The sequence below is a fragment of the Rutidosis leptorrhynchoides genome, chromosome 6, assembly GCF_046630445.1.
Source record: "Rutidosis leptorrhynchoides isolate AG116_Rl617_1_P2 chromosome 6, CSIRO_AGI_Rlap_v1, whole genome shotgun sequence".
NCBI lineage: Eukaryota > Viridiplantae > Streptophyta > Magnoliopsida > Asterales > Asteraceae > Rutidosis > Rutidosis leptorrhynchoides.
This window is the reverse complement of record NC_092338.1, coordinates 235,315,853-235,336,295: the sequence shown is the minus strand read 5'-3', so window position 1 is coordinate 235,336,295 and position 20,443 is coordinate 235,315,853.

Here is a 20,443-nt window from a genome sequence, read left to right as displayed (position 1 = left end):
TCTCCATCGAATCTGTCTCCCTAATCGGCAAAAAGTGAGCCGACTTAGTGAGTCGATCTACAATCACCCAAATAGTGTCATAGCCACCCGCAACTCTCGGTAACTTAGTAATAAAATCCATCGTAATTCCTTCCCACTTCCACTCGGGAATCTCAGGTTGCACTAAAAGTCCAGACGGTTTTTGATGTTCAGCTTTAACCTTAGCACAGGTCAAACACTTAGCCACATACATAGCCACATCACCTTTCAAATTAGGCCACCAATACAGCTCCTTAAGATCATGATACATCTTTCCTGAACCAGGATGAATAGAGTACCTAGACTTATGAGCCTCATCTAAAAAAAGTTGTCGCAGTTCACCAAACTTCGAAACCCAAAGACGTCCCGCAAAGTATCTAGTACCATCTACTCGTACCTCAAACTTCTTAGCCATACCTCTTACGTTCTCTTTCACAAAATTCTCTTCCTTTAAGGCTTCTTGTTGTGCCTCAAGAATCTGCCTTGCGAGGTTTGTTCTAATTGTCATATTCAAGGCCCTAAACCTGCGAGGTTCAGCCCTTTCTTTATGACTCAACGCATCCGCCACCACATTGGCCTTACCCGGATGATATAAAAGTTCACAATCGTAATCATTCAACGTCTTAATCCATCTTCGTTGTCTCATGTTCAACTGTTTCTGATCGAGGATGTGTTGAAGACTTTTGTGATCTATGTACACAGTACTCTTAACCCCATACAAATAATGTCTCCAAATCTTAAGCGCAAAAACAACGGCCCCCAACTCTAAATCATGAGTTGTATAGTTCTGCTCATGAATCTTCAATTGACGTGACGCGTATGCAATAACTTTCTTTCGTTGCATCAAAACACAACCAAAGCCTTGACGCGAAACATCACAATAAACAACAAAATCATCATTACCCTCAGGTAGTGACAATATCGGAGCGGTAGTCAACTTCTTCTTTAAAATTTGAAAAGTAGCCTCTTGTTCATCCTTCCACTCATACTTCTTCCCCTTGTGCGTTAAAGCAGTCAGAGGTTTTGCTATACGAGAGAAATCTTGAATGAACCTTCTATAGTAACCTGCTAATCCTAGGAACTGACGAATCTGAGTAGGAGTTTTCGGAGTTTCCCACTTTTCAATCGCCTCAATCTTAGCAGGATCAACTTATATCCCTTGTTTACTAACAATATGTCCAAGGAATTGAACTTCTCGTAACCAGAATGCACACTTAGAGAACTTAGCGTACAACTCTTCTTTTCTTAACAGGTCGAGCACCAACTTCAAATGTTCTTCGTGCTCTTCATCACTCTTCGAATAAATAAGGATGTCGTCGATGAACATAATAACGAACTTGTCCAGATAGGGTCTACACACACGGTTCATGAGGTCCATGAATAAAGCATGTTCATTTGTCAATCTGAACGGCATAACAAGAAACTCAAACTGACCGTAACGGGTGTGAAAAGCAGTTTTCGAAACATCGGATTCTTTAACACGCAACTGATGATAGCCGGAATGAAGATAGATTTTAGAATAAATAGATGAAACCTGGAGTTGATCAAACAGATCATCAATTCTCGAAAGAGGGTAACGGTTTTTAATAGTAAGCTTGTTCAACTCACGATAATCAATGCACAAACGAAAAGAACCATCCTTCTTCTTAACAAACAGAACAGGAGCTCCCCAAGGGGACGAACTAGGACGAATGAAACCTTTGTCCAACAACTCACGGAGTTGACTTGACAATTCTTGAAGTTCGGAAAGCGCAAGACGATAAGGAGCACGTGCTACAGGAGCAGCACCGGGAATAAGATCAATTTGAAATTCTACCGCGCGTTGCGGCGGAAGGCCAGGTAAATCTTCGGGAAATACCTCGGGAAAATCTCTAACAATATGAACATCTCCAACGCTCTTCGCTTCTTTATCAGAATTAACAACATGGGCTAGAATAGCATGACAACCCTTGCGAAGATGTTTAAGAACTTTCAAACAGCTAATAAGATTTAACTGTCTGCATTTCTTATCTCCAAAAACCATTAGCGGCTCTCCAACCACATTAGTAATACGAATAGCTTTATCATAATGCACAATCTCAGCACGATTCGCAGATAACCAATCCATCCCAATAACAATGTCAAAACTACCAAGTTCAATCGGTACCAAATCAATCTCAAAATCCCTACCAGCCAAATTAATGTTACATTTACGATACACAGTCTTAGCAGTAAGCACTTTACCATTAGCTATCTCAACAACATAAGTATTGTCTAAAGGAGTTAACGGTGTTTTGATTTTTGGACTTAATTTATTCGACACAAAACTCAAATCAGCCCCTGAATCAAATAGTACATAAACTGATAAATCGTTGACCGAGAACGTACCAGTAACAAGTTTAGGATCTTCCTCAGCATCCCTGGTGTTAATGTTGAACGCTCTACCACGTGCAATCTCTGCAGTCTTCTTGTTGGGACAGGCATCACGGAAATGCCCCGGCTTTCCACACTTGTAACAAACTCTCTGATTACCACCATTATTTGACTTTCCATTACCATTACCATTACCATTCCCACTTCTATTACCAGCATTATTACCATTATTACCACCTGCAGTAGGAGTAGCAGAACCGGCAGAAGCACCGTACAATCTTTTGCAATGTGTCCCTGCTTGGAACACCTCTTACAAGTAACGGTACAGTAACCATCATGAGCCTTATAACAACGAGGACACACACGCTGATTTCGATTACTAGCACCGGAATTATCTTGTTTCTTTTGCTGACCCTGGTTCTGGTTGCAGTTATTATCCCACTTCCTTTTCCCATTGTCAGTCTTCTTAACAACCTCTTCACTTACATCGGTCACAGCAACTTTACTCCTCCTTAAAATCTTATCATTAAGTTTATGAGCCATAGACATAGCAGCCTCGATAGTCTAGGGTTCACTAGACTCAACCCCATGCTCGATTTTCTCAGATAATCCATCAATGTAAGCTTCAATCTTAAGATTCTCATCTGCATAAACATTAGGACACAACAAAGTCAACTCAAAGAATCTCTGCTCATAGGCATCTAATTCGGTGCCCTTGATATCGGCCAAAAAGTCACGTTTTTACCCCCGATATTGAGCCCTAAAACCATAAAGTTCCAAACTTTATCGCCAAAATAATCACTCTATTGGTTAATTTGGTAGATTTAGTCATTACAAAGGCTATGTTTCAATAATCACTAAAAACGGATGAGAAACGAGGAAAAACGAGCAAAACCATCTAAGACGACTAACTCGCGTTTAAATAACTTATTTTATAATTTTTGGAAAAGTTTAATTACTTAACTTCATGTTGTAGGATATTCAATTACGAACACGTGGGCACAAGAATCGTAAAAAACGGAGCTAAAACGAAGATTCTAGAGCGAAAACGAGAAATCAAGTTACGATCCAGGGAATCAAGGCTGACCAGCACAAAATCCGCCCTGCCAGTGCACCTTGCCAAATGGCCTGCCAGTATGCAAACGGCCTGCCAAATACGGCCTTCCAGTGCACCATGCCAAATGGCCTGCCAGGCATTTTTTAGAAAATACGGCCTGCCAGTGCACCTTGCCAAACGGCCTGCCAGGCGTTTTTTGGCCAAAAATTACAATTTTGCCCCCAAGCATTGCTTATAAAAGGAGGGCTTCATTTCTCATTTCAACACACCAAAAACACACCAATTCTTCACTTCTCTCTCTAAAATATCTCTCTATAGTCGCTCTCTAGTGATCTATAGGAGATTAGTTCTCTCTCTACTTTCTCTCTCTAGTTTCTAGAGAGAGAAAAGTACAGAGATTAGAAAATGTAGTTATCTCTCTATTGTCGCTCTCTAGTGATCAATAGGATATTAATATATAGTTAGTAGTAGAAGCTATCGAGCTTTGTAACGCTATGGATATTATGAAGAAATACAAGTGTTATTCTGCCGACATTATCCGGTACTATCTATCCTTTTCTTTTATTAATCTATCATAATGTTCTTGTTTGATGTTTGTGATTTATTAATGATTGAAATGCTTGTTGCCATGATGTGTGAGTAATTGCTTAATTGTTTGCCATGATTTATTAATGTTAGTTAGGGATGATTATCGTTTCGTACTCACTTTCTGTCTATGATATTAAACCTCGTTATTATCGTCCTTCCAACAATAAACGTGATTAAAACCTTTTATAAAGTCAACATTATAAAGGTAATTAGTTATCTGTGTTTATACATTGGTCAAGGTATGAACCCATTGGAAATACTATAAAGTACATGGGGAATTACCGTAGGACCAGATCAAGACATTGGTCAAGAGTATAAGACTCGAGGAAATACTGTTGCAACAGTATAGTACAGTGTTGATGTACTATAAGACCACTTGAGCATGGTCAAGGTTAGAAGCTATGGAACCACTATAAGTCTAGTACATGGTGGATAACTAAGGAATTTATTGGGTAGATTTAAGTAAGAGCTGGTTTAAGTCATAAGTGGGAGTTTAACGCACTACAATACAAACTAAGCTTATAAATCTTAAGGATGACTGAGAACTATCGGATGTTCTAATTTGTCTACAAACCCTTAGATTTTACCAAACCAATGACCGAAAGGGATTCGAAACATAATCATAACCACTCACTTGGGTGATATACTAAGGTGTTAAGAAAGGTTGGATATTCTATATGTATATGGCTATGCTACTTTATTCGTGCGCTCAAGGTATGCACTGCATCCAAGATGGGCCGCTTATATCCTTAAACCGGATAAAGCGTCGGGAGTTGAGCATAGTCCATCCGATCAGAATCTTCAAAGCCTAGTTCCTCATGACATGCTAACCGGGAAACCGCTTAGTAGGGAATCTAGTGTTCACACCAAGGTATATCTGTCCAAGGAGTGTCTCATAATCATCCCGACACTACGTTATCTTAAATCATGGTGAACCACGTCTTCTCTGTCTTTAATTGTTGCATGCTAGCTAGCTTATTTTAATTATATTGCTTTAATATTTTAAATACAATTATAAATCAAATCAACCCAACTATTGCCTTTACATAATTTGATATTCCGGATAAAGTGGTGTCTAGAATAAACCAGTTGGACTTGGTTATTGGATTTTCATAATAGTCGCCAATTTATTGGGACCAAAAGGATCCTGCCTCTCCACACAAGGTGTACCTGGTAACTAGTCTTGGATACTAAATTGTGTATAAACCCATCTTAATCATTAAATTATCAAGATAAGCTCCGTTTCAAATTCGACCGCTCAAGGAATGACCCTAGGTTATATTTGAAATGTCTCGTTCTTATTGATTACAAACGTTCCATATTAATTGATTTCGTTACGAGGTTTTGACCTCTATATGAGATGTTTTTCAAAGACTGCATTCATTTTAAAACAAACCATAACCTTTATTTCATCAATAAAGGTTTAAAAAGCTTTACGTAGATTATCAAATAATGATAATCTAAAATATCCTGTTTACACACGACCATTACATAATGGTTTACAATACAAATATGTTACAACAAAATAAGTTTCTTGAATGCAGTTTTTACACAATATCATACAAGCATGGACTCCAATTCTCGTCCTTATTTAAGTATGCGACAGCGGAAGCTCTTAATAATCACCTGAGAATAAACATGCTTAAAACGTCAACAAAAATGTTGGTGAGTTATAGGTTTAACCTATATATATCAAATCATAATAATAGACCACAAGTTTTCATATTTCAATACACATCCCATACATAGAGATAAAAATCATTCATATGGTGAACACCTGGTAACCGACAATGACAAGATGCATATATAAGAATATCCCCATCATTCCGGGACACCCTTCGGATATGATATAAATTTCGAAGTACTAAAGCATCCGGTACTTTGGATGGGGTTTGTTAGGCCCAATAGATCTATCTTTAGGATTCGCGTCAATTAGGGTGTCTGTTCCCTAATTCTTAGATTACCAGACTTAATAAAAAGGGGCATATTCGATTTCGATAATTCAACCATAGAATGTAGTTTCACGTACTTGTGTCTATTTTGTAAATCATTTATAAAACCTGCATGTATTCTCATCCCAAAAATATTAGATTTTAAAAGTGGGACTATAACTCACTTTCACAGATTTTTACTTCGTCGGGAAGTAAGACTTGGCCACTGGTTGATTCACGAACCTATAACAATATATACATATATATTAAAGTATGTTCAAAATATATTTACAACACTTTTAATATATTTTGATGTTTTAAGTTTATTAAGTCAGTTGTCCTCGTTAGTAACCTACAACTAGTTGTCCACAGTTAGATGTACAGAAATAAATCGATAAATATTATCTTGAATCAATCCACGACCCAGTGTATACGTATCTCAGTATTGATCACAACTCAAACTATATATATTTTGGAATCAACCTCAACCCTGTATAGCTAACTCCAACATTCACATATAGAGTGTCTATGGTTGTTCCGAAATATATATAGATGTGTCGACATGATAGGTCGAAACATTGTATACGTGTCTATGGTATCTCAAGATTACATAATATATAATACAAGTTGATTAAGTTATGGTTGGAATAGATTTGTTACCAATTTTCACGTAGCTAAAATGAGAAAAATTATCCAATCTTGTTTTACCCATAACTTCTTCATTTTAAATCCGTTTTGAGTGAATCAAATTGCTATGGTTTCATATTGAACTCTATTTTATGAATCTAAACAAAAAAAGTATAGGTTTCTAGTCAGAAAAATAAGTTACAAGTCATTTTTGTAAAGGTAGTCATTTCAGTCGAAAGAACGACGTCTAGATGACCATTTTAGAAAACATACTTCCACTTTGAGTTTAACCATAATTTTTGGATATAGTTTCATGTTCATAATAAAAATCATTTTCTCAGAATAACAACTTTTAAATCAAAGTTTATCATAGTTTTTAATTAACTAACCCAAAACAGCCCGCGGTGTTACTACGACGGCGTAAATCCGGTTTTACGGTGTTTTTCGTGTTTCCAGGTTTTAAATCATTAAGTTAGCATATCATATAGATATAGAACATGTGTTTAGTTGATTTTAAAAGTCAAGTTAGAAGGATTAACTTTTGTTTGCGAACAAGTTTAGAATTAACTAAACTATGTTCTAGTGATTACAAGTTTAAACCTTCGAATAAGATAGCTTTATATGTATGAATTGAATGATGTTATGAACATCATTACTACCTTAAGTTCCTTGGATAAACCTACTGGAAAAGAGAAAAATGGATCTAGCTTCAATGGATCCTTGGATGGCTCGAAGTTCTTGAAGCAGAATCATGACACGAAAGCAAGTTCAAGTAAGATCATCACTTGAAATAAGATTGTTATAGTTATAGAAATTGAACCAAAGTTTGAATATGATTATTATCTTGTATTAGAATGATAACCTACTGTAAGAAACAAAGATTTCTTGAGGTTGGATGATCACCTTACAAGATTGGAAGTGAGCTAGCAAACTTGAAAGTATTCTTAATTTTATGAAACTATAACTTTTAGAATTTATGAAGAACACTTAGAACTTGAAGATAGAACTTGAGAGAGATCAATTAGATGAAGAAAATTGAAGAATGAAAGTGTTTGTAGGTGTTTTTGGTCGTTGGTGTATGGATTAGATATAAAGGATATGTTATTTTGTTTTCATGTAAATAAGTCATGAATGATTACTCATATTTTTGTAATTTTATGAGATATTTCATGCTAGTTGCCAAATGATGGTTCCCACATGTGTTAGGTGACTCACATGGGCTGCTAAGATCTGATCATTGGAGTGTATATATCAATAGTACATACATCTAAAAGCTGTGTATTGTACGAGTACGAATACGGGTGCATACGAGTAGAATTGTTGATGAAACTGAACGAGGATCTAATTGTAAGCATTTTTGTTAAGTAGAAGTATTTTGATAAGTGTCTTGAAGTCTTTCAAAAGTGTATGAATACATATTAAAACACTACATGTATATACATTTTAACTGAGTCGTTAAGTCATCGTTAGTCGTTACATGTAAATGTTGTTTTGAAACCTTTAGGTTAACGATCTTGTTAAATGTTGTTAACCCAATGTTTATAATATCAAAAGAGATTTTAAATTATTATATTATCATGATATTATGATGTACGAATATCTCTTAATATGATATATATACATTAAATGTCGTTACAACGATAAACGTTACATATATGTCTCGTTTCAAAATCATTAAGTTAGTAGTCTTGTTTTTACATATGTAGTTCATTGTTAATATAATTAATGATATGTTTACTTATCATAATATCATGTTAACTATATATATAACCATATATATGTCATCATATAGTTTTTTACAAGTTTTAACGTTCGTGAATCACCGGTCAACTTGGGTGGTCAATTGTCTATATGAAACCTATTTCAATTAATCAAGTCTTAACAAGTTTGATTGCTTAACATGTTGGAAACATTTAATCATGTAAATATCAATCTCAATTAATATATATAAACATGGAAAAGTTCGGGTCACTACAGTACCTACCCGTTAAATAAATTTCGTCCCGAAATTTTATGCTGTTGAAGGTGTTGACGAATCTTCTGGAAATAGATGTGGGTATTTCTTCTTCATCTGATCTTCCCGCTCCCAGGTGAACTCGGGTCCTCTACGAGCATTCCATCGAACCTTAACAATTGGTATCTTGTTTTGCTTAAGTCTTTTAACCTCACGATCCATTATTTCGACGGGTTCTTCGATGAATTGAAGTTTTTCGTTGATTTGGATTTCATCTAACGGAATAGTGAGATCTTCTTTAGCAAAAAATTTCTTCAAATTCGAGACGTGGAAAGTGTTATGTACAGCCGCGATTTGTTGAGGTAACTCAAGTCGGTAAGCTACTGGTCCGACACGATCAATAATCTTGAATGGTCCAATATACCTTGGATTTAATTTCCCTCGTTTACCAAATCGAACAATGCCTTTCCAAGGTGCAACTTTAAGCATGACCATCTCTCCAATTTCAAATTCTATATCTTTTCTTTTAATGTCAGCGTAGCTCTTTTGTCGACTTTGGGCGGTTTTCAACCGTTGTTGAATTTGGATGATCTTCTCGGTAGTTTCTTGTATAATCTCCGGACCCGTAATCTGTCTATCCCCCACTTCACTCCAACAAATTGGAGACCTGCACTTTCTACCATAAAGTGCTTCAAACGGCGCCATCTCAATGCTTGAATGGTAGCTGTTGTTGTAGGAAAATTCTGCTAATGGTAGATGTCGATCCCAACTGTTTCCGAAATCAATAACACATGCTCGTAGCATGTCTTCAAGCGTTTGTATCGTCCTTTCGCTCTGCCCATCAGTTTGTGGATGATAGGTAGTACTCATGTCTAGACGAGTTCCTAATGCTTGCTGTAATGTCTGCCAGAATCTTGAAATAAATCTGCCATCCCTATCAGAGATAATAGAGATTGGTATTCCATGTCTGGAGATGACTTCCTTCAAATACAGTCGTGCTAACTTCTCCATCTTGTCATCTTCTCTTATTGGCAGGAAGTATGCTGATTTGGTGAGACGATCAACTATTACCCAAATAGTATCAAAACCACTTGCAGTCCTTGGCAATTTAGTGATGAAATCCATGGTAATGTTTTCCCATTTCCATTCCGGGATTTCGGGTTGTTGAAGTAGACCTGATGGTTTCTGATGCTCAGCTTTGACCTTAGAACACGTCAAACATTCTCCTACGTATTTAGCAACATCGGCTTTCATACCCGGCCACCAAAAATGTTTCTTGAGATCCTTGTACATCTTCCCCGTTCCAGGATGTATTGAGTATCTGGTTTTATGAGCTTCTCTAAGTACCATTTCTCTCATATCTCCAAATTTTGGTACCCAAATCCTTTCAGCCCTATACCGGGTTCTGTCTTCCCGAATATTAAGATGCTTCTCCGATCCTTTGGGTATTTCATCCTTTAAATTTCCCTCTTTTAAAACTCCTTGTTGTGCCTCCTTTATTTGAGTAGTAAGGTTATTATGAATCATTATATTCATAGATTTTACTCGAATGGGTTCTCTGTCCTTCCTGCTCAAGGCATCGGCTACCACATTTGCCTTCCCCGGGTGGTAACGAATCTCAAAGTCGTAATCATTCAACAATTCAATCCACCTACCCTGCCTCATATTCAGTTGTTTCTGATTAAATATGTGTTGAAGACTTTTGTGGTCGGTATATATAATACTTTTGACCCCATATAAGTAGTGCCTCCAAGTCTTTAATGCAAAAACAACCGCGCCTAATTCCAAATCATGCGTCGTATAATTTTGTTCGTGAATCTTCAATTGTCTAGACGCATAAGCAATCACCTTCGTTCGTTGCATTAATACACAACCGAGACCTTGCTTTGATGCGTCACAATAAATCACAAAATCATCATTCCCTTCAGGCAATGACAATATAGGTGCCGTAGTTAGCTTTTTCTTCAATAACTGAAACGCTTTCTCTTGTTCATCATTCCATTCAAATTTCTTCCCTTTATGCGTTAATGCAGTCAAGGGTTTTGCTATTCTGGAAAAGTCTTGGATGAACCTTCTGTAGTAACCAGCTAGTCCTAAAAACTGGCGTATGTGTTTCGGAGTTTTCGGGGTTTCCCACTTTTCAACAGTTTCTATCTTTGCCGGATCCACCTTAATACCTTCTTTGTTCACTATGTGACCGAGGAATTGAACTTCTTCCAACCAAAATGCACACTTTGAAAACTTAGCGTACAATTTTTCCTTCCTCAATACTTCTAACACCTTTCTTAAATATTCACCGTGTTCTTGGTCATTCTTTGAGTAAATAAGTATGTCATCAATGAAAACAATGACAAACTTGTCAAGGTATGGTCCACACACTCGGTTCATAAGGTCCATGAACACAGCTGGTGCATTAGTTAAACCAAACGGCATGACCATAAACTCATAATGACCGTAACGTGTTCTGAAAGCAGTCTTTGGAATATCATCTTCTTTCACCCGCATTTGATGATACCCGGAATGTAAGTCAATCTTTGAATAAACAGACGAGCCTTGTAGTTGATCAAATAAGTCGTCGATTCTCGGTAGTGGGTAGCGGTTCTTGATGGTAAGTTTGTTCAACTCTCGGTAGTCGATACACAACCTGAATGTACCATCTTTCTTCTTGACAAACAAAACAGGAGCTCCCCACGGTGATGTGCTTGGTCGAATGAAACCACGCTCTAAAAGTTCTTGTAATTGGCTTTGCAGTTCTTTCATCTCGCTGGGTGCGAGTCTTTAAGGAGCACGAGCTATTGGTGCAGCTCCTGGTACAAGATCTATTTGAAATTCAACGGATCGATGTGGGGGTAATCCCGGTAATTCTTTCGGAAATACATCGGGAAATTCTTTTGCAATGGGAACATCATTGATGCTCTTTTCTTCAGTTTGTACTTTCTCGACGTGTCCTAGAACAGCATAGCAACCTTTTCTTATTAGTTTTTGTGCCTTCAAATTACTAATAAGATGTAGCTTCGTGTTGCCCTTTTCTCCGTACACCATTAAGGGTTTTCCTTTTTCTCGTATAATGCGAATTGCATTTTTGTAACAAACGATCTCTGCTTTCACTTCTTTCAACCAGTCCATACCGATTATCACATCAAAACTCCCTAACTCTACTGGTATCAAATCAATCTTAAATGTTTCGCTAACCAGTTTAATTTCTCGATTCCGACATATATTATCTGCTGAAATTAATTTACCATTTGCTAATTCGAGTAAAAATTTACTATCCAAAGGCGTCAATGGACAACTTAATTTAGCACAAAAATCCCTACTCATATAGCTTCTATCCGCACCCGAATCAAATAAAACGTAAGCAGATTTATTGTCAATAAGAAACGTACCCGTAACAAGCTCCGGGTCTTCCTGTGCCTCTGCTGCATTAATATTGAAAACTCTTCCGCGGCCTTGTCCATTCGTGTTCTCCTGGTTCGGGCAATTTCTAATAATGTGGCTCGGTTTTCCACATTTATAACAAACTACATTGGTATAACTTGCTCCGACACTACTTGCTCCGCCATTACTCGTTCCGACACCATTTGTTCCTTTCGTTCTATTAACCCCTGGTCCGTAGACCTCACACTTCACCGCGCTATGACCATTTCTTTTACACTTGTTGCAAAATTTGGTGCAGAACCCCGAGTGATACTTTTCACACCTTTGGCATAGCTGCTTCTGATTGTTGTTGTTGTTGCGGTTATTATTGTTGTTGGGATGATTGTTGTAGTTGCTGTTGCTGTTGTTGTTGTTGTTGTTGTTGGGCCATTTGTTGTAGTTGCGATTGATGTTGCGATTGTTGGGATAATTTTTGCGATTATTGTTGTAATTGCTGTTGTTGTTGTATTGGTGATTCTTATCACCGTTTTCCTCCCACTTTCTTTTGACTTGCTTCACATTGGTCTCTTCAGCAGTCTGTTCTTTAATTCTTTCTTCAATCTGGTTCACTAGTTTGTGAGCCATTCTACATGCCTGTTGTATGGAGGCGGGCTCGTGTGAACTTATATCTTCTTGGATTCTTTCCGGTAATCCTTTCACAAACGCGTCGATCTTCTCTTCCTCATCTTCGAATGCTCCCGGACACAATAGGCACAATTCTGTGAATCGTCTTTCATACGTGGTAATATCAAATCCTTGGGTTCGTAACCCTCTAAGTTCTGTCTTGAGCTTATTGACCTCGGTTCTGGGACGGTACTTCTCGTTCATCAAGTGCTTGAATGCTGACCACGGTAGTGCGTACGCATCATCTTGTCCCACTTGCTCTAGATAGGTATTCCACCATGTTAACGCAGAACCTGTGAAGGTATGCGTAGCGTACTTCACTTTGTCCTCTTCAGTATACTTACTTATGGCAAACACCGATTCGACCTTCTCGGTCCACCGTTTCAATCCGATTGGTCCTTCGGTTCCATCAAATTCCAAAGGTTTGCAGGCAGTGAATTCTTTGTAGGTGCATCCTACACGATTTCCTGTACTGCTAGATCCAAGGTTATTGTTGGTATGTAGCGCAGCCTGTACTGCGGCTATGTTTGAAGCTAGAAAAGTACGGAATTCCTCTTCATTCATATTCACGGTGTGTCGAGTAGTCGGTGCCATTTCCTTCAAAATAGTCAAATGGAACAAGTTAATCATACAGAATATTAAGAGTAGTTAATAGTATTTCGTAGCATAATATGAACTCATTTACAAAAGCTTTTTCTTCATATTAGCGTTTTATAAGTTTAAATTCGGGTAGTACCTACCCGTTATGTTCATACTTAGTAGCTAATATACAATTCAACTACTACAATTCTATATGAAAAACTGATTATAATAATATTTCGCGTTCAAACTTTTATACAATATTTTACAAACTTACAATACCGCTTATTTTACATAAAGCATGAAATATAGCACACAATAACTTCGATACAAGATAGTTGTGAAGATAATTCTAGCTAGTACACAAGTCGTTCAGCAAAGGCAATAAAGACACGTAATTCATACGTCCAGAAACAAGTCATGCATTCTGGTTTTACTAGGACTACTTCCCATCCTTGGTCTTGTGGAACATAACCGTTATGGCCATTGATAAGACAGCGTGTTGTAACGTCATCAAAGGGACGAGGGTTACGTAATGACCAACAGTCTCGTAATAACTTAAAAACCTCATTTCTTACCCCAATTACCGACTCCGTCACTTGTGGGAACGTTTTGTTTAATAGTTGTAGCCCGATGTTCTTGTTCTCACTTTGGTGAGAAGCGAACATTACTAACCCGTAAGCATAACATGCTTCTTTATGTTGCATGTTAGCCGCTTTTTCTAAATCACGAAGTCCTATATTCGGATATACTGAGTCAAAATAATTTCTTAACCCGTTGCGTAAAATAGCATTTGGGTTCCCCGCAATATATGCGTCAAAGTAAACACATCGTAACTTATGGATTTCCCAATGTGATATTCCCCATCTTCCGAACGAAAGCCTTTTATAAACCAAGGCATTCTTGGAACGTTCTTTGAATGTCTTACAAACTGATCTTGCCTTAAATAGTTGTGCCGAGGAATTCTGACCGACTCTAGACAAGATTTCATCAATCATGTCTCCGGGTAGGTCTCTTAAAATATTGGGTTGTCTATCCATTTTGTGTTTTTATACTGTAAAATAGAAAAGAGTTAGATTCATAAAAAATAAAAATAAAAATACTTATTAATACAAGCAATTTTTACATATATCATAAAGCATAAGCACACTATATTACATATATTACACCACACGAATATAACTATCTTATTCCGACTCGCTCGTTTCTTCTTGTTCGGTTTTGGTTCGTTTTGCCAAGTTTCTAGGGATATATGATGTTCCCCTAATACGAGCCGTCGTTATCCACATTGGTTTAGAAAAACCTGGTGGTTTAGAGGTTCCCGGGTCATTGTTACAACTTAAGGACTTCGGGGGTTGACGATACATATAAAGTTCATCGGGGTTGGAATTAGATTTCTCTATTTTTATGCCCTTTCCCTTATTATTTTCTTTTGCCTTTTTAAATTCAGTTGGGGTAATTTCTATAACATCATCGGAATTCTCGTCGGAATCCGATTCATCGGAGAATTGGTAATCCTCCCAATATTTTGCTTCCTTGGCGGAAACACCATTGACCATGATTAACCTTGGTCGGTTGGTTGAGGATTCTCTTTTACTTAACCGTTTTATTATTTCCCCCACCGATTCTATTTCTTCTTCCGGTTCCGATTCTTCTTCCGGTTCCGATTCTTCTTCCGGTTCCGACTCTTCTTCCGGTTCCTCTTCGGGAACTTGTGAATCAGTCCACAAATCATTCCAATTTACATTTAACTCTTCATTATTATTAGGTGAGTCAATGGGACTTGTTCTAGAGGTAGACATCTATCACATAATATCAAACACGATAAGAGATTAATATATCACATAATATTCATATGTTAAAAAATATATAGTTTCCAACAAAAATGTTAAGCAATCATTTTTAAAGAAAACACGGTCAAAGTCCAGACTCACTAATGCATCCTAACAAACTCGATAAGACACACTAATGCAAATTTTCTGGTTCTCTAAGACCAACGCTCGGATACCAACTGAAATGTCCCGTTCTTATTGATTACAAACGTTCCATATTAATTGATTTCGTTGCGAGGTTTTGACCTCTATATGAGACGTTTTTCAAAGACTGCATTCATTTTAAAACAAACCATAACCTTTATTTCATCAATAAAGGTTTAAAAAGCTTTACATAGATTATCAAATAATGATAATCTAAAATATCCTGTTTACACACGACCATTACATAATGGTTTACAATACAAATATGTTACAACAAAATAAGTTTCTTGAATGCAGTTTTTACACAATATCATACAAGCATGGACTCCAATTCTCGTCCTTATTTAAGTATGCGACAGCGGAAGCTCTTAATAATCACCTGAGAATAAACATGCTTAAAACGTCAACAAAAATGTTGGTGAGTTATAGGTTTAACCTATATATATCAAATCATAATAATAGACCACAAGATTTCATATTTCAATACACATCCCATACATAGAGATAAAAATCATTCATATGGTGAACACCTGGTAACCGACAATGACAAGATGCATATATAAGAATATCCCCATCATTCCGGGACACCCTTCGGATATGATATAAATTTCGAAGTACTAAAGCATCCGGTACTTTGGATGGGGTTTGTTAGGCCCAATAGATCTATCTTTAGGATTCGCGTCAATTAGGGTGTCTGTTCCCTAATTCTTAGATTACCAGACTTAATAAAAAGGGGCATATTCGATTTCGATAATTCAACCATAGAATGTAGTTTCACGTACTTGTGTCTATTTTGTAAATCATTTATAAAACCTGCATGTATTCTCATCCCAAAAATATTAGATTTTAAAAGTGGGACTATAACTCACTTTCACAGATTTTTACTTCGTCGGGAAGTAAGACTTGGCCACTGGTTGATTCACGAACCTATAACAATATATACATATATATCAAAGTATGTTCAAAATATATTTACAACACTTTTAATATATTTTGATGTTTTAAGTTTATTAAGTCAGCTGTCCTCGTTAGTAACCTACAACTAGTTGTCCACAGTTAGATGTACAGAAATAAATCGATAAATATTATCTTGAATCAATCCACGACCCAGTGTATACGTATCTCAGTATTGATCACAACTCAAACTATATATATTTTGGAATCAACCTCAACCCTGTATAGCTAACTCCAACATTCACATATAGAGTGTCTATGGTTGTTCCGAAATATATATAGATGTGTCGACATGATAGGTCGAAACATTGTATACGTGTCTATGGTATCTCAAGATTACATAATATATAATACAAGTTGATTAAGTTATGGTTGGAATAGATTTGTTACCAATTTTCACGTAGCTAAAATGAGAAAAATTATCCAATCTTGTTTTACCCATAACTTCTTCATTTTAAATCCGTTTTGAGTGAATCAAATTGCTATGGTTTCATATTGAACTCTATTTTATGAATCTAAACAAAAAAAGTATAGGTTTATAGTCAGAAAAATAAGTTACAAGTCGTTTTTGTAAAGGTAGTCATTTCAGTCGAAAGAACGACGTCTAGATGACCATTTTAGAAAACATACTTCCACTTTGAGTTTAACCATAATTTTTGGATATAGTTTCATGTTCATAATAAAAATCATTTTCTCAGAATAACAACTTTTATATCAAAGTTTATCATAGTTTTTAATTAACTAACCCAAAACAGCCCGCGGTGTTACTACGACGGCGTAAATCCGGTTTTACGGTGTTTTTCGTGTTTCCAGGTTTTAAATCATTAAGTTAGCATATCATATAGATATATAACATGTGTTTAGTTGATTTTAAAAGTCAAGTTAGAAGGATTAACTTTTGTTTGCGAACAAGTTTAGAATTAACTAAACTATGTTCTAGTGATTACAAGTTTAAACCTTCGAATAAGATAGCTTTATATGTATGAATTGAATGATGTTATGAACATCATTACTACCTTAAGTTCCTTGGATAAACCTACTGGAAAAGAGAAAAATGGATCTAGCTTCAATGGATCCTTGGATGGCTCGAAGTTCTTGAAGCAGAATCATGACATGAAAACAAGTTCAAGTAAGATCATCACTTGAAATAAGATTGTTATAGTTATAGAAATTGAACCAAAGTTTGAATATGATTATTATCTTGTATTAGAATGATAACCTACTGTAAGAAACAAAGATTTCTTGAGGTTGGATGATCACCTTACAAGATTGGAAGTGAGCTAGCAAACTTGAAAGTATTCTTAATTTTATGAAACTAGAACTTTTAGAATTTATGAAGAACACTTAGAACTTGAAGATAGAACTTGAGAGAGATCAATTAGATGAAGAAAATTGAAGAATGAAAGTGTTTTTAGGTGTTTTTGGTCGTTGGTGTATGGATTAGATATAAAGGATATGTTATTTTGTTTTCATGTAAATAAGTCATGAATGATTACTCATATTTTTGTAATTTTATGAGATATTTCATGCTAGTTGCCAAATGATGGTTCCCACATGTGTTAGGTGACTCACATGGGCTGCTAAGAGCTGATCATTGGAGTGTATATACCAATAGTATATACATCTAAAAGCTGTGTATTGTACGAGTACGAATACGGGTGCATACGAGTAGAATTGTTGATGAAACTGAACGAGGATCTAATTGTAAGCATTTTTGTTAAGTAGAAGTATTTTGATAAGTGTCTTGAATTCTTTCAAAAGTTTATGAATACATATTAAAACACTACATGTATATACATTTTAACTGAGTCGTTAAGTCATCGTTAGTCGTTACATGTAAATGTTGTTTTGAAACCTTTAGGTTAACGATCTTGTTAAATGTTGTTAACCCAATGTTTATAATATCAAAAGTGATTTTAAATTATTATATTATCATGATATTATGATGTATGAATATCTCTTAATATGATATATATACATTAAATGTCGTTACAACGATAAACGTTACATATATGTCTCGTTTCAAAATCATTAAGTTAGTAGTCTTGTTTTTACATATGTAGTTCATTGTTAATATAATTAATGATATGTTTACTTATCATAATATCATGTTAACTATATATATAACCATATATATGTCATCATATAGTTTTTTACAAGTTTTAACGTTCGTGAATCACCGGTCAACTTGGGTGGTCAATTGTCTATATGAAACCTATTTCAATTAATCAAGTCTTAACAAGTTTGATTGCTTAACATGTTGGAAACATTTAATCATGTAAATATCAATCTCAATTAATATATATAAACATGGAAAAGTTCGGGTCACTACAATATTTGCCCTTGCTAACCTATAGGAAGGAATAATAGATTTAGGCCCAGCATATATAAATTAAACATTCGACTTCTCCCGTTGGTATCCTGAGTTGACGTTTTGCGACCTAACGATACCTCATAAATAAACCGTCCGATTCGGGCATATCATGGGGTAGTTAAATTTTTGGCGCCGCTGCCGGGGAGCGGTTGTACGATTTGGAGCCTGTTTAGATTATTTAGTTTTTAAGAGACCCTTTTGACTGAGGCTAGCTTTGTCAGAAGTTACTAGTTTACCGTAGTTAGGTTAGATAATATTAGCTTAATTTAGATTAATTGAAAAGTTTAAAATGGACTTCCTTATTAGTGAACCTTTAGGATGGTTTAACCTACTTAGACCGCTAAGAATTCTTTCGACACATCCTTTCTTCTATCCGATATCATGCATTGTACCCATCCATCGAGATCCACACTTACATGCCGATAGTTCGACGATGGCCGCACGCATCACTCTTGCTGACATCACCAAACCCTTGTTAGAAGGACGAGGAGGACCGATACTCTATCCAGAGGTTAACGGAGCGTCTTTTGTGCTTAAGCATAGCATTATACAACTCAATCAGAATCACTGTCTATTTCATGGCTTACCAATTGATGATCCCAACTCTCACTTCGATAAATTCCTCCCCTTATTTAATTCATATAAGCAAAACGAGGTTGAACAAGATGTAGTTCGTCTGTATCTGTTCCCCTATTCCTTAACTCTTCATGCAAAAACCTGGTTCGAGGGGTTAGAACCCAATTCTATCACCTCATGGGTGGAAATGGCAACAACTTTCTTAATCAAGTACTTTCCCCCATCAAAACAAATCAGACTTAGGAATGATATTGTAAGCTTTCAACAAGCATACGATGAATCACTCTACACTGCATGGGAAAGATTCAAACAATTGCTTCGAAGATGCCCGAATCACCATCTTGAGAGCTCTGATCAGATTTTGACCTTTTACAAAGGTCTGAATCAGAACAATAAGTCTACTCTTGATGCTGTTTCTCAAGGTAACTTCATGAACTTCACTACTGATGAGGCCTGGAGATTGATCGAGGAGATGACTATGCACCATCATGATTGGAACACGGAAGAGCACATTTCATCAGCAACATCGCTTTCCGCCTCCGATCCTATCAAAACCATAAAATATATCTCGAAACAAATAGAAAACCTCACCAAAGAAGTTGGAGAGCTAAAGAAACTCCCACAACATGTGTCTCAAGTTCAATTATGCCAGAATTGTAGTGACCCACATCTGGCCAAGGTATACGAGGCCAAATGTGAGGACTCTGTTGTGACGACCCGGAAATTTCCGACTAAATTTAAACTTTATCTTTATATTATTCTGACATGATAAGCAATGTTTGTTAAGTTAAATCTCAAGGATTTTAAACTACGTTTATACATTCATTTAAACCTCCACCAAATTCCAATGATTCACGAACCATTAAATGAACATATATGAATATGTATGTATATGTGTATATGTTATAAATTGAAAATGTCAACAAAGTATTTAAACGTATAATGCTTTATATGAACGTATGATTATCGACGAAATTAAAAAAATATATATTAAATGATTGAATTATCAGAAACATTGAATTATGATTACAAGTCTCTGTTGAGAGGTCCACTATGATTTGAGAAAATCTATTCATCTTAACGATATTCGGAATAATTTGTAAAGCTATTTATAAATAAAAATAAAAAGTGTCATTTACGAAAGTTAGACAAAAGCTAGTGGAGAATTGGTTTCCATAATATTCTATTAATCTATTTTCAAACGTACAAAAACGTTTTCAGTTTAAAAAAAACTTTATTATTAAAACGTATATAACTTTTATAAATATCTAGAATCACTTTTGACAACTCATTACTTAACCAGTATAATAAATATAACGATATTTATATTTTATTTCATTAAATATATATAACGATTTAAATTAATATTATATATATTTATACGCGTATTATACATACATAGTTTTTATACTTTTA